The sequence below is a fragment of the Mesoplodon bidens genome (genome assembly GCF_964165515.1).
Source record: "Mesoplodon bidens genome assembly, chromosome: 11".
NCBI lineage: Eukaryota > Metazoa > Chordata > Mammalia > Artiodactyla > Ziphiidae > Mesoplodon > Mesoplodon bidens.
This window is the reverse complement of record NC_138167.1, coordinates 2,610,494-2,618,240: the sequence shown is the minus strand read 5'-3', so window position 1 is coordinate 2,618,240 and position 7,747 is coordinate 2,610,494.

Here is a 7,747-nt window from a genome sequence, read left to right as displayed (position 1 = left end):
CTTATCGATATGTAAGAGGGGTGTGTGTGTGTGTGTGTGTGTGTGTGTGTGTGTGTGTGTGTGTGTGTGGCACTGTGGTATACTGAATAATGGCCCTCCAAAGATGTTCATGCCCTAATCAGCAGAATCTATGAATGTGGTAGCTTGGATGTTGAGTTGGGGAAATCACCCTGGTGGGTCCAATGTAAGTAACTACAAGTGTCTTTCTAAGATGGAGGCAGCAGGGTCAGCATCAGAGCTGGAGATGTGACCGTGGGAGCAGGAGTGTGTGCTGAGGGCCCACAAGCCAAGGAACGTGAGCAATCTCTAGAAGCTGGAAAAGGCAAGGGAACAAATTCTCCCTGGAGCCTCTGGAAGGAACACAGCTCTGCTGATACCTTGATTTGAGCCCAGGTGAGACTGGTTTTGGACTTCTGACCTCCATAACTGTAAGAAAATTAATTCGTTTTGTTTTCAGCCTCCAAGATTGTGGCAGTTCGTTATAGCCGCGGTAGCGGTATACAGACACTCAGTGTTTACTGAGTGGTTTGAAGCTAGCTTTTCTTCCTCGAAGTCCAGTGTTGCTTGTTTCTGCCATATTGTTCTGAGTGGAGGGGGCAGGGTGCTTCAGGTGCTGGGAGCAGTACGAGAAGCTGCCCAAGGTGGACACGAGCATCTCGGTACAGAAGCAGAGGGGTCTTAGGTGGGGTAGCGTGGGTTGGAGGAGTGGGAGATGAGGTTGTTTAGTGGCGACCACTGGATTTTGGAGGCAGAGGAACTTAGGCTTGAGACGGTAAGAAACCACTTAGGTGTTGGAGCAGGTAGGCTGTTTGTGAGTCACAGCAGGGGTGGCTGGACAGGTAGGAAAGGAGCATTGGGGAAGACATCTCTCTCCAGCCCTTTCACTCAGTTCTGATGGGAAGGCCAACCTGGCATGCTGCTTGTTAGTTTAGAGCAGCGTTCTACTGTTCTGCAAGCAAGGCTGATTCTGTTAATAAGGGGTGGGGAATCTGGGAGGGCAAGGCCACCTCATCCCTTAGAGACCCTCTGGCTCAGCGTGTCCTACCCCTCCATCTCCAAACTGGCACTGGACTCACTGATAACATTTTGAGATGTCCTGGTCAGCACTTCACTGTATCACTCTGCACAGGCAGGTGGTTTGTTGGCATGAAAAGGCAAGGGGTTCGTTGGAGGGAGGCCTTTTGCCAAGGGGGAAAAGCATACTGGTGTCTGGGAGCTGGAAAGGTAAGGTACGTGGCTGTGTTCCTTGCTGCCCCTGCCCTGGCCCAGCTCTCAACAGTGGGCAGGTGCGCTGTCTGTCTGTCTGCTTCACGCCCATGTCTCCCCACCTCTGGAGCTGTGACTGAGATCCCCACCCCTGGGACTCAGGATGCCTCCAGACCCCTGGACAAGGAATTTTCTTCTCTTTCCTACTTCCACCTAGCCTAGGGCACTTCAAACCCAACCCCCTCCAGGAAGCCTTCCCTGAGAACCCTTATTTTCTACACTGCACATTTTCAGGGCCCAGTGATTGTCAATTTACCATTTCATTATACAGTCCCTGGTTCTCTCATCCGTCTGGACCAGCAGGTGTGTCAGGAATTCCCTGACGGTCCAGTGGTTAGGACTTCATGCTCTCACTGCCAGGGCCCTGGGTTCAATCCCTGGTCGGGGAACTAAAATCCCACAAGCGACGTGGCAAAAAAATAAAAAGCAAGTGCAGATGGATGCCTTGTCTTCCAGTGAGATTACAAACTTCTTGAGGACAGAGAACAGTCTTTCTTCATTTAGGTCGTGTCTCACTAAACATATTGTAGACCACTGGAAGACAGTAAACTCTTCAGGGAAAGGATGAGTGGACTGGAGCTAAATGAGAGACAAGGAGCACTTCTTTGGAAGCCCAGGAAAGATCATTTGTTAGTTGAAAAAGGCATGTCCTTTCTAGTGGGGTGGATTCCTAAATTTAGGGCAAACCTATCAGGAAGCTCAAATTTTTTACACTCTAAAAAGATGCGCCTTCGGGGCTTCCCTGGTGGCGCAGTGGTTGAGAGTCCGTCTGCTGATGCAGGGAACACGGGTTCGTGCCCCGGCCCGGGAAGATCCCACATGCCGTGGAGAGGCTGGGCCCGTGGGCCATGGCCTATGAGCCTGCGGGTCCGGAGCCTGTGCTCCGCAACGGGAGAGGCCACAACAGTGAGAGGCCTGCGTACCGGGGAAAAAAAAAAAAAAAAGATGCGCCTTAGCTCCTTAGTCCCTTTTGCTTTCTTGGTTTCCTCTCATCTCAATATGTCAATGGATGTCTTATGTTTGCTGAGTACCTTGTGTGATAAACGTGCAGGACCGCAAGATGAACAATAGGTGGCGTTTCTCTGCAGGTGGCCAACCATCTCAGTGCTTGTCACTCACAAGCCTCTGTCTCCCCGGTCCCAAGCTCCTTCCCCAAATCCATTTCTTATGTGGGTGTTAGACCCTTTTCCGTGTAGGAAAATATACACAATTAGACCTGCAGCCCCAAGGGGAGCTGAGGTCGTGCTTTTCCTTGCCAGGAGGGGCCACAAGATGTCGCATGACTCGTGGAAGGTGGGGACGGGGGGGAAGGGGTTGGGGGGGAATCCCAACTGGCTTTTGGATTTTGGCAGAAAGCTGAGAAACCCAAGACATCAAAGCCAACTTGCTACCAGTAGGAAGCCGAGTTAAAATCAGGAGAGGCTAGTGGTCAAATTCAGTTTCTTTTATACACAAGAACCAAATACATGTTTTACAACAACGGAGGAAAAAATTAGTGACCACCTACTAAAATAAATGAGAGCAGCAGTAATAGTAACAACAACAACAGTGGCAACAGGACAGACCAAGAAACAAATATGATACAATCCAAAGAGTTTGCAGTTTAGTGGAAGAATTGACCTTTTGTGTGTGTGTGTGTGTGATGACATGAAATGTTTTTATTGAGGTATATCTGTGTTCTGCCAGTTTTTTCTTTTTTTTTAAATTGAAGTATAGTTGATTTACAGTGTTGTGCTAATCTCTGCTGCACAGCAAAGTGACTCAGTTATACACATATATACATGCTTTTTAAAAAATACTCTTTTCCATTATGGTTTATCCCAGGAGACTGGATATAGTTCCCTGTGCTCTACAGTAGGACCTTGTTTTATATCCATTCTAAATGTAATAGTTTGCATCTACTAACCCCAAACTCCCAGTCCATCCATCTCTCTCACCCCTCCCCCTTGGCAACCACAAGTCTGATCTCTATGTCTGTGAGTCTATTTCTCTTTTGTAGATAGGTTCATTTGTGCCATTTTTAGATTCCACAGATAAGTTATAGCATATGGTATTTGTCTTTCTCTTTCTGACTTACTTCACTTAATATGATAATCTCTGGGTCCACCCATGTTGCTGCAAATGGCATTATGTCATTCATTTTTATGACTGAGTAATATTCCATTGTATATATGTACCACATCTTCTTTATCCATTCATCTGCCAATGGACATTTAGGTTGTTTCCATGTCTTGGCTATTGTGAATAGTGCTGCTATGAACATAAGGATGCATGTATCTTTTTGAATTACAATTTTGTCTGGGTATATGCCCATGAGTGGGATTGCTGGGTCATATAGTAGCTCTATTTTTAGTTTTCTGAGGAACCTCCATACTCTTTTCCATAGTGGCTGCACCAACTAACATTCCTTCCAACAGTGCAGGAGGGTTCCATTTTCTCCACACCCTCTCCAGCATTTGTTATTTGTAGACTTTTTTTTTTTTTTAGACTTTTTGATGATGGCCATTCTGACCGGTGATAGGTGGTACCTCATTGTAGTTTGGATTTGCATTTCTCTAATAATTAGTGATGTTGAGCATCTTTTCATGTGCCTACTGGCCATCTGTATGTCTTCTTTGGAGAAATGTCTATTAAGATCTTCTGCCCATTTTATGATTGGGTTGGTTGTTTTGTTGTTGTTGAGCTGTGTGGGCTGTTTGTATATTTTGGAGATTAAGCCCATGTCAGTCACATCATTTGCAAATATTTTTTTCCATTCCGTTGGTTGTCTTTTCTTTTCTTTTTTTTTGTGGTTTCCTTTGTTGCGCAAAAGCTTGTAAGTTTGATTAGGTCCCATTTGTTTATTTTTGTTTTTATTTCTATTGCCTTGGGAGACTGACCTAAGAGCACATTGGTACGATTTATGTCAGAGAATGTTTTGCCTATGCTTTCTTCTAGGAGTTTTATAGTGTCCTGTCTTATGTTTAAGTCTGTAAGCCATTTGGGTTTATTTCTGTGCATGGTGTGAGGGTGTGTTGTAACTTCATTGATTTACAGACAGCCGTCCAGCTTCCCAGCAGCACTTGTTGAAGAGACGGACCTCCTTTTGAGGCACCGCCCCGGTTCTGCACCCTGGCTTGCACGGACATGTGGACAGTAGGAGCCCACAGGTGTCCCACCAACACCTCAGCCCAATTTGTCTCGTTAGACAGCTCAGCAGCACCCCCGGTCTCCAACTCATTTTTCTGCCTCCGCTTCCTCCTTTTTTGGGGGGGTGGGGAGGGAAGGTGTCTGTGGTCCAGACAATGCCTCTCATTGCCAGGAGAGGGCAGCAGTCACCTCCCCGTCCCACAGGTGCACCCTCAGCTCGATCTAGGATTGCGTCACTTTTCCAATGGCCACTGAGTGCCCACTAGGTGCCAGGCTCTGCGCTGGGCGCTGGGGATGCCAAGCTGACTCCCGTCTCTGGAGGAATCCGTGGTCTAAAAGAGTGAGTCAGCCACAGAAACACACGAAGTGCTGAACAGTGGGGTGAGGCGCTCAGGCAGAAGGCTCCCCCGGGAACTGCGGACTCCCAAGGAGGGGGGGGTGAGAGAAGGGGTCCCAGGAGAAGCCTGATAGGAGAAGATGCTTGAATGGAGTGTTGCAAGAGGATAGTTTTTTTTGCAGGGTACATGGCCAGGAAGGGCATCCCAGGAAGCGGAACTGAAACCGCAGGACTCAGATGGGATTTCAACCCATGGGCCAGGACTCCAACCCAGCCAAGACTCAGACTGGGACTTGAATCCACTGTCTTTTAATTGAAATTGCATACCTGGTCTCAGGACTTAACGAAGCTCAGGTTCTGACGGCAAAAAGAATTCAGTGAGAGACAAAGTGGTGGGTAAGAAGTGGATTTATTTAGAGAGATACACATTCCATAGACAGAATGTGGTCCATCTCAAAAGGCAAGACTGGCCCTGGGAAAAACACAGTCTACAGAGTGTGGGCCACCTCAGAAGGCGAGAGACCCTGAAGTATGGGGTGGGTAGTTTTTATGGGCTGGGTAATTTCATAGGCTAACGAGTGGGAGGATTATTCCACCTATTTTGGGGAAGAGGTGGGGATTTCTAAGAATTGGGCCACCGCCCACTTTTTGGCCATTTATGGTTGGCCTCAGAACTGTCATGGTGCTGGTGGGCATGTCTTTCAGTTGCCATTGTGTTACAATGCGCGTATAATGAGGCTCAAGGTCCACTGGAAGTCTGATCTTCTGCCATCTTGGGCCTAATCAGTTCTAACCAGTTTATGTCCTAACCTCAATGGCTGTGTCATTCTTTTAAAGGTTGTGCCCTGCCCCCTTCCCTCCTGTTTCAGAACCAGGTGAACCTGACCCTATATGGCCAGCTTAGCTCGAACAGAGGGTGCTGGGGAGGGTCAGGAAGACTCGGAAACTGGGACCATGAAGGGGTCCCTGGCTGCTGTGCCGAGGAGCCTGGGCCAGAGTCGTGGCGGAAACAGGAAGCCATCACAGGGGTTTAACCAGGAAAGTAACACAATCAGGTAAGCACTTTTTTAAAAAGTCCAAGCTTGGGACTTCCCTGGTGGCCCAGTGGTTAAGACTCCATGCTAAAAAAAAAAAAAAAAAAGGAGATAAAAGCGCCTGTGGGGAAGGGTTGAGGATGGAGGGAAGTTGGCATAGTGGGGAGGCCTTCCACAGCCCTGGTGGAGGGTCTGAGAGGGGTGGAGGTGGAGGGGTAGGTCAGGGAGAGGAGGCACAGAGCAGGGAGACCACTCACTCATTCATTCGTCCCGTTTAATGACTATGGACTGAGCACCTGCTCCAGGCCAGCAGCACAGCAGTGACCAAGATGGGCAAGCCTCCTGAGCTCAGGGGACTTAACTTTTTTCTTGGCCTTGCTGCCAAGCTTCCGGGATCTTAGTTCCCTGACCAGGGATTGAACCCGGGCCCACGGCAGTGAAAGCACCGAGTCCTAATCACTAGACCACCAGAGAAGTCCCTGGGACTTAACATTTTAGTGGGAGGAGACATACAGTAAACAAATACGATCATTTCAGACAGCGGTAAGTGCTACGCAGAAGGGAAAACAGGAGAATGTAATAGATTGTCGGGGACCAGGGTAAACCTCTCAAGAGGTGACATTGACATGTGAGCTGACCGGGAGGTGAGCACCCCTGCTTGGGAGAGGACACGGTCAGAGCAGAGGCAAGAGGGTGTGGGGAAGTGTGGATGCCTGGAGGGTGGCGAGCAAGGACAGCGGCTGGGGGCCAGATGGATTCACCGCTCACAAGATAAGGCAGGGACTCAGTCCACCAGGCCTCCAGTGGGTGGATGGACCCTCAGGCCTGGAGGAGCTGTACGTCTGGAAGATCCTTCTTAGTCTTTGACAGGTGAGGCTTGGGTTTCTGGAAGGAGCTGGAGCTGGTCTGTGTCTGGATTGGTCGGTCACTTAGGCTCTGGGAAGAGGCCCCAAACTCCAGGGCAGCAGTTGGTAAACTACAGCCTGGAAGGCCGAGTCCTGTATTCTGAGAACACAGCCGAGCTGCTTCATTTATGTATTGTCAATGGTTGCTTTATCAAGATGGACAGTTGCAACAGAGACCACATGGCCTGCAAAGTCTGAAACGTTTCCCCTCTCTGTGGAAAAGGTTTGGGAAGCCCTGCTCTGTGCTGTGGCAGGCAGTTTTCTGGGACGTGGTTCAGGCCTGGCCTGGTCTGTATGTGCTGAAAAGGTAAGGCTGTGCTCCGAAGCCGCATATCCAAAAGCTAACGTCCACCTCAGGTGCTGGAAATCTGCTTGGTCAGGTGTGTGCAGTAGTGCACCATGACCGTGGACTTCTGGTTCCAGTGGTCACGTGAGCGTCTCTTAGCTTTTCTTGATCTACAGCTTTCTGCTTTCATCTCTCTTTTTTTTCTTCCTCGCAATTTATTTATGGAAGAAACTGGGTTGTTTCCCCATATGTTGGGTTTTGCTAATTATATCATGAAGTTTCACATGTGCCTCTGTTCTCTACTAATTTACTGTAAATTAGTAGTTTGATCTAAAGGCTTGATCGGCTTTAGGTTAGATGGGGAGGGGGCAACAAAGATTATGCTAGATTCTTCCAACAGGAGGTAAGTAATGTCTGGGCTGGCTTTTAGTGTGTGTGTGATGTTAGTAGCTGTTAATTAATTATGGATTGAAAAATGGTATTATTACTGTATCATTCCTTCTTCATTTACTAGTTGGCATACTTCTCTAAAGAGATACTGCCCCTTATATAAGCTATTTTGTTACCCCGTGGTACAATTATATAGAAAAGGCTGGATAATTGCTTGATTTGTTCTTTTTATTTACCATTTTTCAAATGAGGAGTTGTTTCGTATCCTTCAATGGCAACCACTTTTTTCTTTTTTTTTTTTTTTTGGCTGCATTGGGTCTTCGTTGCTGCGCACAGGCTTTCTCCATTTGCACTGAGTGGGGGCTACTCTTCGTTGCGGTGAGCGTGCTTCTCATTGTAG